We start from the raw sequence: 13,362 nt of genomic DNA, 5'->3' as shown, positions 1-13,362 counted from the left end.
CATAATATTTACAGAACTGTTAACGAGGTTGAATTTAAATTTTGGGAAATAGATAGAGGTGATGGTATCTCGAATTGGTGTTATAAGTTAATACTGCCATATTGTTGGTGAATGTGGTTGAAAGGGGGTTATTTAGAGCCACGTATGTTACCAGTTAACACCACAAATATAAATAGGTTCTTGCATCAATTTTTACAATGTATGACACTTGTTCAAAGAATTTAAATAATAGAGTGGTACATGGGGGAAAATGACCTATTGCAAACTATAGACATTAAATTAAAAGTAATAGCTTAATATTCTTCCATCATTAGTAATAGGTGTACCACACCAATATATAGGGGTCAATAATGGGGGTGATAAGGGATGTGGGGTGTTTGGGGTTTTCTTTTTGTGTGTCTACTAATATTTTTCTTTTTGGAGCAATGAAAATGGTCTAAAATTGAGTATGATGACGATTGCATAACTAAATGATGATACTGTGAGACATTGGCTGTACACTTTGGATGGAATATATGGTATGTGAATATACCTCAATAAAATCTGTAGATTCAAAAAATTAAAAGTTTAAAAATTAAAAAAAGAACATGATGTTTTCTGGGGTACATGCAACATCAAACCATCACACCTATGTTGCTTCTAAAAGATTTTTTGAATGGATTAGCTGGTAGTTTGGAAAAAAATTTTGGTCTTTATATCGATCAGCCAGAACTTACATTGACCCTATGTTTATTTATTTTTCTCTCTATGTCTGCTTTGACATTTAACCCTTTTCCTGACTATTTATTCACACTTTTAAATATACCTTTATATTTTTACAGTTATCAAAAATATTCTATAAACTGCTATGGCCAATTGACTTTTGACAAGAGAGCCAAGTCCACTCAATGGTCAGAGAACAATCTCTTTAAAATTGGTGCTGGGAAAACTGAATATCCACATGCAAAGACTGAAAGTGGACCCCTACCTCACACCACATGCAAAAATTAACTAAAAAATGGACTAAAGGCCTAAATATGAGAACTAAAACTATAAAAGTCTTAGAAGAAAACAGGGAAATAGCTTCAAGGACTTGTATTAAGTAACGGATTTTTAGACTTTACACCAAATGCAAAAGCAACAAAAGAAAAAAATAGACAAATTGGACTGCATTAAAATTAAAAGTGTTGTGATCCAAGGACATTATCAAGAAAATGAAAAGACAACAAAAAGAAAGGGAGAAAATATATGGAAACCAAATATCTAATATGGATTTAATATCTTGAATATATAAAGAATTCCTACAAATCAACAACAAAAAAGATAAGCCAATTAAAAATGGGCAAAGGACCTGAACAGACATTTCTCCAAAGAAGGTATACAAATAGCCAAAAAGTACATGAAGAGATGCTGAACATCATTAGCCATTAGGGAAATGCAAATCATAATCACAATGAGGTATAACCTCAAACCCCCTAAAATAGCTATTATTTTAAAAATGGAAAATCACAAGTGCTAGTGAAGATGCAGAGAAATAGAAACAGTTGTACATATTTGTTGGAATGTAAATGATGACGCCACTGTGGAAAACAGTTTTGAGCCTCCTCAAAAAGTTAAACATAAGTGTACTATAGGACCTGGCCATCCCATTTCTCGGTATATACCTCCAAAAATTGAAAGCAGGGACTTGGACAGGTATTTGTGCATGAATGTTTATAGCAGCATTATTCACAATAGCCAAAAGGTAGACACAACCCAAATGTCTGTCAGCAGATGAGTGGGTAAACAAAATATGGTGTATACACACAGTGGAATAATATTCGGCCTTGAAAATGTATGAAGTTCTAGTACATGAGGCTATATGGATAAACTTAGAAGACATCATGTTGTGTGAAATAAGCCAACCACTAAAGGAAAGGTATTCTATGATTCTACTTATAGAATTCTCGTAGAATTAATTCTATCATAGATTCTACTAGAGACAGAAAATAAGAGTATAGGGTATCAGGGTGGGGGATAGTGGAAATGGGAAGTTAATGCACAATGGATGTAGGGTTTATTTTAGGGGTGATGGGACATTTCTGGTAATGGATGGTGGTTAAGGTAGCGCAACTTTGTGGCTGTGATTAATCCACTGAATGTTATGCTTGGGAGTGGTTGAGAAGGAAAAGTTTATATTTATATACAGATCCATATATATTTTTAATAGAGCAACTAAGGAGAAAATGGCAATGAAATGCAATACATGATCCTGGATGGGATCTAATAATGGAGGAGAAAAGCCTCAAAAGGACATTACTGAGACATAGGAAAAAACTGGAATAAAAATTTTAAGCTTACATCAATCTTAAATTTCTTCTTTGAGATGCTATGCTTTGTAGTCTGGGGCAGATGACGGTTGAATGCAAGAGTTGATAAAGAGGACCATTACTAGGAATGAGCAAGGGATGGGGGCAGGAGACTGACATATATTTAGAACCAGTTATGTGCAGGCATGGTGCTAGGTGATGCTTACTGTGTGAAAGGGCCACAGCTTTCTGAAGGAGAAAGGTAATGATGGGGGTCCAATCAAATGAATGGAATTTAACATCTTACAATGTTAAAGATAATTGTCATGTTTGCATAATGTTTTTACACACATTATCTTATTACAGACTCAGTACAAACCTGTGGAGTAGTTATAAGAACCTTGATTTACAGGTTAGGACAGTGAATCACAGAAATGTTAGCACGTATATCTAGGACCACACAACATGCAGAGCCAATGTTATTGGATAAAGGAGCTGCAGAGTAAGGAGGATGGTGCTCTAAATTGGAGTTCACAAAGAGGTTTCAATCCTCATCAGTTGGCATCTGTCTCCTGAAATGAAAAGGATTCTGAGGCTTCATCTGGATTGGAGGGATAGTGTGCAGGAATCAGACAGCAGCATCTGCCATGGCATCTGAGGAAGGTGAGTTGCCATCCCCTGTAAATATTAAGGTATTATGTATGTGTCTTGTTGGCCTGAGCACAGAAGAAGCGGCACATAAGTCTGGTGTGGATAGGGGGAGACTAAACAAGAAAGGTGACCACAAGCAGGCTATGGGAGAGGCGGGGAAAAATGACGGAATGCTTTCTATAGGTTAATAGTGTTTTTGCAACCTGATGTTGTAAATATATTTTTAAAGCATAACCACCACCACCAACCTCTTTCTTTAAGCATGGAAAGACAGAATAATTTAAAGCTGAAGATCCAGGGATAGAGATTTTCAATTGGATTAACTGTGGTTTTGGAAAGACCCATGACCTCCTAAAGGTCATTTTTAAGGAAGAGGCACCTGAGAGAGTAAGATGATCACATCCTTCACAGAACTCGTGCAAGGCCACAGATGTCAATAGAACACCACGACCTCAAATATGAAATGGCATCAAGATCTTAAACTAAGCACTCCTAGCAGCGGGGCCAGTCAGCACCTGCTTCACCGTGAATGGAAAGGAGAGCTGCTGTTTCTGCATTTTGCTATCTGCCCTCCAACTTAATGTGGTCCATGTGCTCAGCTGGGCTGCAGATCCTTTGCTTAGCTAGCAGGGGAAAACCACTTCCCCTCTCTGTGGCCCTGAAAATGACAACCATATGTTGTTCCAGTCTCCTCTCTCAGTTTTATTTTCCAGGCCTCAGCTCATGGTTGCCCTCTGGGTTTCCCTAATGGCAGGGGAATGTTTTCAACTGAAATGAGAGTAGCTGCCAAAATGAAAGAACATGAGAACATGATTCTTCATCACATAGTTGGTAAATCCCCTGCGCTCCATCCCAAATTCAGAATTTGTGGGTTAGATTGCAAGAGTACTGCTTAAAATATACACACACACACAACTGTTTATCTAAAATCACAGGCAATCTTGACATAAGCCTCAGTATTAAAACTGTTTAAAATGCATTTCATTAAGGAAGACTTTTAAAGGAAAATGGATAAAGAGTCTACTGAAATGATTAAGTAATTCACTGTTAACAGTTATTATGAAAGAAAGGATTGATTTCATTCTAAGTTGTGGTTGATGTTAGATATTGTAAAACCACTTCTTACTGATGATAAGAAAAGATGACCCTCAAGTTCTTGAGTGTTAAGAATTCCTTTGATGTTACCTGGGAAACTTTGGGTGTAGAATCATCTGTTCTTTTTTCTCTTCAATTCCTTACCTGCTTATCACCGTCATGAAAATCTGTATTTAACATAACGGAGACGTGAAGATGAGAGGTATTGTTAGCTTTTCAGTTTTCCTCTTCCAGTCTCACGTAGTCTCTTACTGCTGTGTTTGAGCAGAGATGGGGGAATAAAGCCCACAGTAAGGAGACCTGACATTTAACGAGCACCTCCTGTATATCAGGAATTGTGTCAGGAATTTAGATGTAATATCTTATTCCTCAAACCTTAAGAGAGAGATTCATTTCATTAGCCCATTTTCTAAGTGAGGAAACTGAACCTAAGAAAGTTTAAGAAATTAGTCCAAGGTCATACCATTTATAAGAGTGTGTGCCCAGCCCCTGGCAACCTAAAATCTACTTTCTGTCTCTATGAATTTATTATTCTAGTTATTTCATGTGAACTCATATCATTTGTGCTGGCTTATTTCACTTACCATGTTTTTGACGTTAAGCCATGTTGCAGCATATATCAGAACTTCATAAAAACTGCCTTTTTAACAAACAGAAGTCCTTTACATTTAATTATAATCTTAAAGAGAGATAGGAAGAAAATAAAATAAAAGTTATTTTCATGGTAGAGCTAAAATTCACACAGACCCAAACTTCTGAAATCCATACTGGGCCGCTGTGCAGTCCTGTACAGTGATTTGCTGCAATTAGCTAGTGACAGAGAAGGGACAGGTACTGCAGCTTCCTAAATCTAATCCAGTGCATTTTCCATGAATGATAAAAATTTATGAGTGGGTAATTAAGCTTTAAAAATTACACTGAGATAGAAAATATTCCCATTGTATGATTCTCAGAAATTAAATTGTCTGGGGCTTATACCCATATCAAAGCAGTTTATTTTCCTGTTATCAGTAATTCAGTTATCAGGGACATTGTGTAGTATATGGAATGTCAGAATACAACCAGGGCCAATGACTCATTAGGATTGGGATAAGATTGGAGATAGTATTTTTTGGACTTCAGAATTGAGATTACTTTATTATGATTTAATGATTATAAAAATATTACTTATTCATTGTTAAGAATTCAGCAGACCTTAAAAAAGTACAAAGAAGAAAATAAATCCGTTCATAATTCTATCACTCAGAGATACTTTATTATTTTTGTATACATAGTTCTAAACTTTATACATATATGCATATACTTTCTAACAAAAATGGGGATATACTTTGCATATAGTTTAAAATTTTACATTTGTTACTTAAAAGTATATTGACTATGTAATACTTTCCAAGTTAATACATAGAGATCTAATCATTTTTAGTGGCTATATATTATTCCATTTTAAGTCATTTAATCAATCTCTTATAGTTAGAAATTTATATTGTATGTCCATATTTTAGGTATTACAGTGTCTGAACCAGGGGGTATTTTTGTATAAGCACCTTTTCAAAATTTAGCTAATTATGTACTTAGGACATAATTCATGTGCCTTCAGCCATTCACCCTCAGTGAAGAGGCTAAATCCATCCACATTGAGGTGTCCATGACTAAGATATTTGCCCCCTGTGTGTGTTTGAACTGATCCACAAACCTCTGAAACAAAGCAATGAAATTTTCACAGTTGAATTTTAAGTGTAAAGCAGTAGATAGAGATATTTTAGACACCCAGATGTTAGCAATTCACCAAGTACGCTGTCAAATATTTTACTCTTTCCAACAGACCTGCCCCCAATCAAAATTGCTACCTAGCTTTCATTACATTGATAAGCATAAGGTAGTCTAACTTTTGTCATTTTTTATGATACTTCTTAGGGATATCAGCGATTAATTTTATTCTTTGCATTTTAAAATAATCTTATATAAACAAAATTTGTTTTTCATTTACAAATACTTGTTCACGTATACTGTGTTCTAGATCCTGTGCTAGCTGCTGGGCATATTTATAACAACTCTATCCTATTGTAACTGCTTGAACTACAAATAAGCTCACATTTCTCTTTACAGTCATTACAACTATATTACTTGCACCCAGCATAATGAAAGATAAAGACAGGAGAGGATTAAATTAAAACAGATTCTTTCCCACTGCAGTATATTATGCAGTATTTAAATCTACAGAGGCAACCTGTTTTGTTTTGTTTTTTGCCGTAATTCTAAATAATGTATTATCTTTATTTATTTTCAATTTGGACATGGCTTTTGACTTCACAATCTAAAGAATAATAAATGTAGCTTTATTTACATTGCTGCCCACTTTTTTCTTCCAGATTTTGTTGAATACGGTTGCAGATATATATATATATATATATATATATATTTCTTTTCACTCTTTACCCATTTTCCATTCATTCTTCTTTAATAACAGAGGCAACATGGTCAGTTATAAATGCTCACATCCCCAGATTCTATTTAGAAGATGAGAAATTCTGGGAAAGCTTCTGCTTTCTTGATTCGGGTAATACCACTTCGTGCTTCTTCTTGCTGAAATGTGTAGGCAATGCCTAGAGGTATGGCAACCATGTTATGGCCATGAGGTGCCAAGTGTGACAGTGACACAGTAAAGATAATGGGGCAGAAAGAGAGCACCCAAGTCTCAGACACCATTGTTGTTTTTTTTTTTTAAATACCAAAAAACACCAAACACAAACATTGTTAACTTTTGATCATTCCATTCTACACCTATAAACAGTAATTCACAATATCATCACATAGTTGCATATTCATTATCATGATCATTTCTTGGAACATGTGCATCTATTCAGAAAAAGAAATAAAAAGAAAACAAAAAAATATTCATATATACAATACCCCTTTCCCCTCCCTTTCATTGATCACTAGCATTTCAAATTAAGTTTATTTTAACATTTGTTCCCCTTAATATTTATTTTTATTCCATATGTTTTACTCATCTGTGGACAAGGTAGATAAAAAGAGCATTAGATACAAGGTTTTCACAAACACACAGTCACATTGTGAAAGCTATATCATTATACAATCATCTTCAAGAAACATGGCTACTGGAACACAGCTCTACATTTTCAGGCAGTTCCCTCCAGCCTCTCCATTACATCTTGACTAGCAAGGTGATATCTATTTAATGCATAAAAATGACCTCCAGGATAACTTCTCGACTCTGTTTGGAATCTCTCAGCCATTGACACTTTATTTTGTCTCATTTCACTCTTCCCCCTTTTGGTCGAGAAGGTTTTCTCAATCTCTTGATGCTGAGTCTCATCTCATTCTAAGATTTCTGTTCCATGTTGCCAGGAAGGTCCACACCCATGGGAGTCATGTCCCACATAGACAGGGGGAGGGTGGTGAGTGTGCTTGTTGTGTTGGCTGGAGAGAGAGGCCACATCTGAGCAACAAAAGAGGTTCTCTTGGGGGTGACTCTTAGGCCTAATTTTAAGTAGCTTGACCTATCCTTTGTCGGGTTAGGTTTCATATGAACACACCCCAAGACTGGGAGCTCAGCCTATAGCTTTGGTTGTCTATACTGCTTGCGAGAATATCAGGAATTCAACTTGGGAAAGTTGAATTTTCCCCCTTTCTCACCATTCCCCAAAGGGGACTTTGCAAATACTTTTTATTCACTGTTCAAATCACTTTGGGATTTATCGGGGCATCACTCTGGACAAACTAACAAATGTCCTACTCAAGGTTCCATGTACTTATGGTGTTCATTTAAGCTGTCTACATAAGTTATATTAGGAAATGCACTAGTCAAAATATAAACTTTATACCAAATAAACATTTTTTGCTTTAGTCTGACACATAAGTTGAAATTTTAAAATATTAATTACCATCTATTTTCAGCACCCTGCAGTAATGAAATTCCTTTGTTCTTCCTCATGCAAAAACATTTTTTTAATTTGTACGTTTAGTCACTATCATCATACACTCTAGGCATTCCTAGATTATATCATCTCAGTCTTTATCGTCTTTCTTTCAGACACCATTGTTGAAAAGTGAGCCTGCCTTGACTGCTTACCTTAGGATCTATTGTAGGTGAGGAAAATATCCTCTGTGTAAGCTACTGCTTTTAAGGTTATTTGTTATTTGTAGCTGAATTCATTCCTAACAGAAATAGTTATATTATTTTCATTCTTCATTGGTAACTTTATAACTCTTATATAGTAATACACTTGTGAGAATAAAAATGCTATAAATGATACATTTTAGTCTCTTTTCCTTGTTTCATCTACATGAAACAGTTATTTCATGACTTTGTTCTCCAGTAACTTGCTTACCGTAATTTCAAAGAGATGTTAGAAAGAGGAAGGATAAAAGAGGGCAGTTATCTGCCATCTTGAACTAGGAATTTCATTTCTCTTTTTTATATTTAACATAACTGGCTCATGCTTTGCATAACATAGCCCAAGAATGTTCTGCCTTTCCCCTGGGTGCTCTGTTTCGTTCATGTAGCACAGAAGCTCCAAAAAGCCAGTTCTTCCAAGCCACGTGAACACAGATAACTGGAAGATCTGATCAGTCTGTGTTGAACTCATTCCTTGCTTCTCTTAATATTGTTGCAGACTGATGGCACTACCAAGCCAGATGTCCTTCCAATTCCTGCTGCAGTGCCTGGATGTTCAGCCCTGAAGGACCAGTAGAAGCTCCTCAGGGATGAGACAGAGAGGATAAGAGGACATCACCCCACCATGACTATCTTTGTTAGCTATTGTGGCCCCATGTCTCTATAGACCTGGACTCCTAATGCTGGAGTTTTTAAGCGTATGCTCACATTTAGCCATTATTTCCAAAATACACCTCAAAAGTGAGGATGATTGGGTCAAAAGAGATGTATTTGTAATTACGCAAGGTATCCAGGAACACCTTTTGTCCATGAGCAACACTCTTGGTGCTCAGTCACCAGCCCAACCTCCTCTGCACATGATGGTGATTTCCTCTCGGGGAGCCCATATGATCTTCCTGCCAGCAGTCTCTATCCACCAATGTCAGAACAGTCGGAGTCTGGAAATTTTTTCTTTTTAGCTGGAATTGTCTCAGTTCTGGGAGATCAGATATGGTAAAATGAAAGTACTGGTAGCCAGGAGCTTACATAAAGATTACTATAGTGGACCCAGGAGGGATTTGAAAAGGATTTACCCTTCCATTCAAATTAGAAAGCACTCATTCATGCATTCATGCGCTCAACAAACGTTGATAGGCAGTATGGGATACTGAAGTATTTTGGAGTCAAAACCACCAGTCTGATGTTGAATTCTGTTCCTGCTCTTTACTGATCACTTAACTTAGAGCAGATTACTTAATTCTCTCCTACTCTTCTTGAAAATTATGGACATGCCATTTTATAACAACCCAAATGTTAGAAATAACATTTAGTATGCCAAGCTGCAATGACAGTTCTACACACTGTTTGGCTTAAAAGACAAACATCTGTTGGCTCATAGCTTCTCAGGCTATAAGTCCAAAATCAAGGCATTAGCAGAAGTTGCTTGCTCCCTGTATTAGTTAGGGTTCTCTAGAGAAACAGAATCAACAGGGAACACTTGCAAATATAAAATTTATGAAAGTGTCTCACGTGACCGTAGGAATGCAGAGTCCAAAATCCACAGGGCAGGATGCGAAGCTGATGACTCCAATGGATGGCCTGGATGAACTCCACAGGAGAGGCTCACCAGCCAAAGCAGGAATGCAACCTGTCTCCCCTGAGTCCTCCTTAAAAGGCTTCCCATGATTGGATTTAGCATCACTAATTGCAGAAGACACTCCCCTTTGGCTGATTACAAATGGAATCAGCTGTGGATGCAGCTGACGTGATCATGACCTAATCCTATGAAATGTCCTCATTGCAACAGACAGGCCAGCGCTTGCCCAATCAGATGAACAGGTACCACAACTTGGCCAAGTTGACACCTGTCCCTAACCATGACACTCCCCAAAGTTGGTAGCATTCTGGTGCTGGCTCGCTACAATCCTTGGGGTTCCTTGGCTTGCATCTCTGCCTCCCATCATTGGGTAATCTCTTCTCCTCGTGTCTGCTCTTCCAGTTTCCTCTGGTTTGTGCCTCCTCCTTGTGACTTTCCCTGACTTCTGCCTTCCTGTCTCTTCTCTCTATAAAGCCTTCAGCAATATGAATTAAGACCCAATATGCTTTAGTTGGTCACAACTTAATAATGTCTTGAAAAGGTTCTATTTATAATGACTTCATACCCACAAGAATCCAGATTGAGATTAAGAACATGTATTTTGTTGGGATACATAATTCAACCTATCAGAGATAAAATATAAAAAATTCTCCCCTCTGCCTCTGGTCTTGGAACAATAAGAGTGTGATCCTGAGTTGCACAGCACCCGTGTCTCCACTCAGAGAGAAGCATAATGAGAGGAGGAGGGAAGAGTCTAAGTAGGACTGAGTCTCCAGTTCCTGCTCCTGAGGTCTCTGAGCTGCCCTTGCTGCATAATAGTTTTGATGAAACAAGCAATTTCATCCTTCCAACAGATCTTATTTTCACTTAATGGTTGAAGTTGAGTTTCTATTACTTTCAACTGAAAGGGTCCTGTGGCTGGCTGCTAAAACCTTTATCTACTTTTTCTGAGGGTACATGGGTTATTGGGTGGGAGGAATGATGGCCTAAGAAGACTGAGAGAAGGCAGGCAGGCCCATCACTGTGGCCAAACCAGATTGGCCTTTGCAACTGAATCTCTGCTTCAACAATTAGGGCCCCCAGTCATGGGTGTCAAGAAGGGCTCATCTCCATTCTAATTCAGCAGCTTTCTCAAATATCTGTGACTGCGCTTATATTCTTGCCCTATAATTGTCTGTCTTTTCCATTGAGATTGAGGTCCAAGAGGGCAGGCATCATATATCTAATGTCTTGCACATGATGAAGACATGCATGCCCAGTTCACATGTGTAGAATGAGTAATGCAAAAATAAATATGCAGAAAGTCAAGGATTTCTCAGTTGTCATTCATGGGAATCTGTCCTAAGTACAGTTCTCCCTCCAGTTAATAAATGAAAGCATTACTGAATAGTACCATTACCTCAGCCAGCTAGCATTTTGCATATCTTTGAATTCTGCCTTTGCTATTTATTAATCACTTCACTTAGAAAAAATTGCTTCATTTTTTAATGCTCAGATCTCTAGTCTGCTCTTTGAAAAGTCTATTTTTTGAAATTCAGGTACTGTGTTGAGAAAGATGTGATACATGCAGAAGGCCTTATGATTATATGCTTGTTCCTACCTTAGATATTTGGCAAGAAGGTAAATAAAACAGCTCATTGAAGAGAATTGTTTTGGACTTGCAATGTTCATTACTATTTGGTCAGACCTGGGGAAAAGTCTTTGAAAATACATCCCCTTTCATGTTGGTTGAGTTGGGCAAGATCACTGATGGGCCATTCTCTGTTGGAAGCAAATCGTGTTTCACACAGAACCAGGTAGGTGATCACTTGGCATCATAGCAAGTTGTAATTGGACAATGGGTTCCACACAGACAGTTTTCATCAAGTTGATCAATGAAAGCAGTCATTATGGTAAACAAATCAGTATCATAAATTGTTCTCCTGCTTCCCTCTGCTACTAACTAAAGCAGTTACCACTTTTAGCAAATCAAAGGAAAATAAATGAGAAAAAATCAGGAGAGTTTTAGATTCGTGGTGTGAAACTTGCTGAATGTGGATGAAATGATGTCATCGCAGCATTATAACCCATCATCCTTGCTCAGAAACTTTAGAAGGCTTTTTGGTCTTGCCTGAATTTCCCTATCACTCAGTATTTGAGATGCCTATTTTTCCATTCCCAAGTGATGATCAGATAAGGAAACAAAATAAAAAAATGGGACAGAGCTCATTAGGGACTGGTAATATCTCCCTGTGATAAGACATCTAAAGATAAAAAGTTGTCCCTTTCATCTTTTTCATTTTGGCATCTGTATGGCTGGGCTGCCAAGAGGTGCAGAGTGAGAGTCAGCCTAGAAGTTCTGTGCAGGACACCAAACCTAATGAGATTTCCAGTGGAGGGCTTGGTTTAGACAACAACGTCTGTGAAATTGTATAATGAAGAGACTAAGTTTATTGGATGTGGAGTCAGAAGATAAGATTCCAGACCATTTTCTCATTCTATAAATATATTTTATTTATTTATTTGTGTGGGCAGGCACCAGGAATCAAACCCAGGTCTCTGACATGGCAGGTGAGAATTCTTCCTGCTGAGCCACCTGGCCTGCCTTATAAATATATTTTAGATATCAAAGGTTTTGTGTTAGATTCTTATTGACCAACCAACTACATAACCACATTGTTGTTTTTAACTGCATAGAAGGGGAACAGTTGTCTGGGCTATTTGAGATGTTGTGCAAATTTTATGAAATCCTATTTTGGTATAGGGATGGGTGTACTTTATAATAGAGGCCCTATCTTTCAGCAATAGAATGAAAGATAACAATTGCCTGCAAAAATTAAAAATCAGCTACCATTTATTGATCACATTATATACAAACCATTGTGCTTGATAAGTCCTACACAAGTAATGGATGCAAAATGAAATTGTCTACTACACCTCCTTCACACCCATATGTCCCTAAACCAACAGGAGCCTGGGTATAAAACTAAGGGTTTAGGATGAAGCAATTTGAGAATGAATCCTTTCTTTGTCAATCATCGTATAAAGTAATATAATGCAGCCCAGGAAGACTGAACACTCTTGGCTTAATAAATCCTACATTTTTAAGCTGTAAGAAATAAGGACAATATGAGGTAAATACAAAGAATATGACTCTCGTATGCAGACCATATTTATCTTTTCAGGGGTAGGGTTTATGGTAGAAATGAATCCATAAGATTCAAGCTATGGTGGATTTTAGGAGAGATCAAGTGGCTGTTTGAAATGAGTAGCTAATTTTAAAAGATGTCCCCTTCCCCACATGTGGCCTTGTCCTTCCTCAAAAGATGCTAAGATCCACAGGAGACTAACAGAGGCCAATTGGCCTAAAGCCAATTCACTCAATATAATCTAGTCCTGTAATCCATTTGTAAAGATTACAGCAAATATAATGGATGGGATGATTTTTAACAGCATTTGAGGATTTGGGGACATTTTAGTTGACTGGTTTTCATTTTGGCTTCCTAGCAGCATTTTAAGGAAAGTTTAAGTTGTCTGTGCCCCTGCTTCTCTCTGTTACAGCTAAAGGAAGCTGAGATAGAGAGGGCCATCTTCCAAAGGTAGAAATGGAGAAGAGAGATGAGTAACTTTCTTACTCCCACCCAAGTAGGATCTAG

At 37.3% G+C, this 13,362-nt stretch overlaps 1 long non-coding RNA gene across 1 annotated transcript; it reads left to right on the top strand.

Moving 5' to 3' along the window:
- Nucleotides 1-385: 385 nt before the first annotated feature.
- LOC143673698 (uncharacterized) lies at nt 386-9,688 on the top strand. Its single transcript, XR_013170530.1, has 3 exons — nt 386-2,930; nt 8,068-8,123; nt 8,651-9,688. It is a non-coding gene; the product is annotated as an uncharacterized LOC143673698 (long non-coding RNA).
- The last annotated feature ends 3,674 nt before the right edge of the window (nt 9,689-13,362 follow it).

The sequence above is a fragment of the Tamandua tetradactyla genome, chromosome 2 (assembly GCF_023851605.1).
Source record: "Tamandua tetradactyla isolate mTamTet1 chromosome 2, mTamTet1.pri, whole genome shotgun sequence".
Classification (NCBI taxonomy): Eukaryota; Metazoa; Chordata; class Mammalia; order Pilosa; family Myrmecophagidae; genus Tamandua; species Tamandua tetradactyla.
Note: the sequence above shows the minus strand (reverse complement) of the source record. Positions and strands in the feature narration are given on the sequence as shown.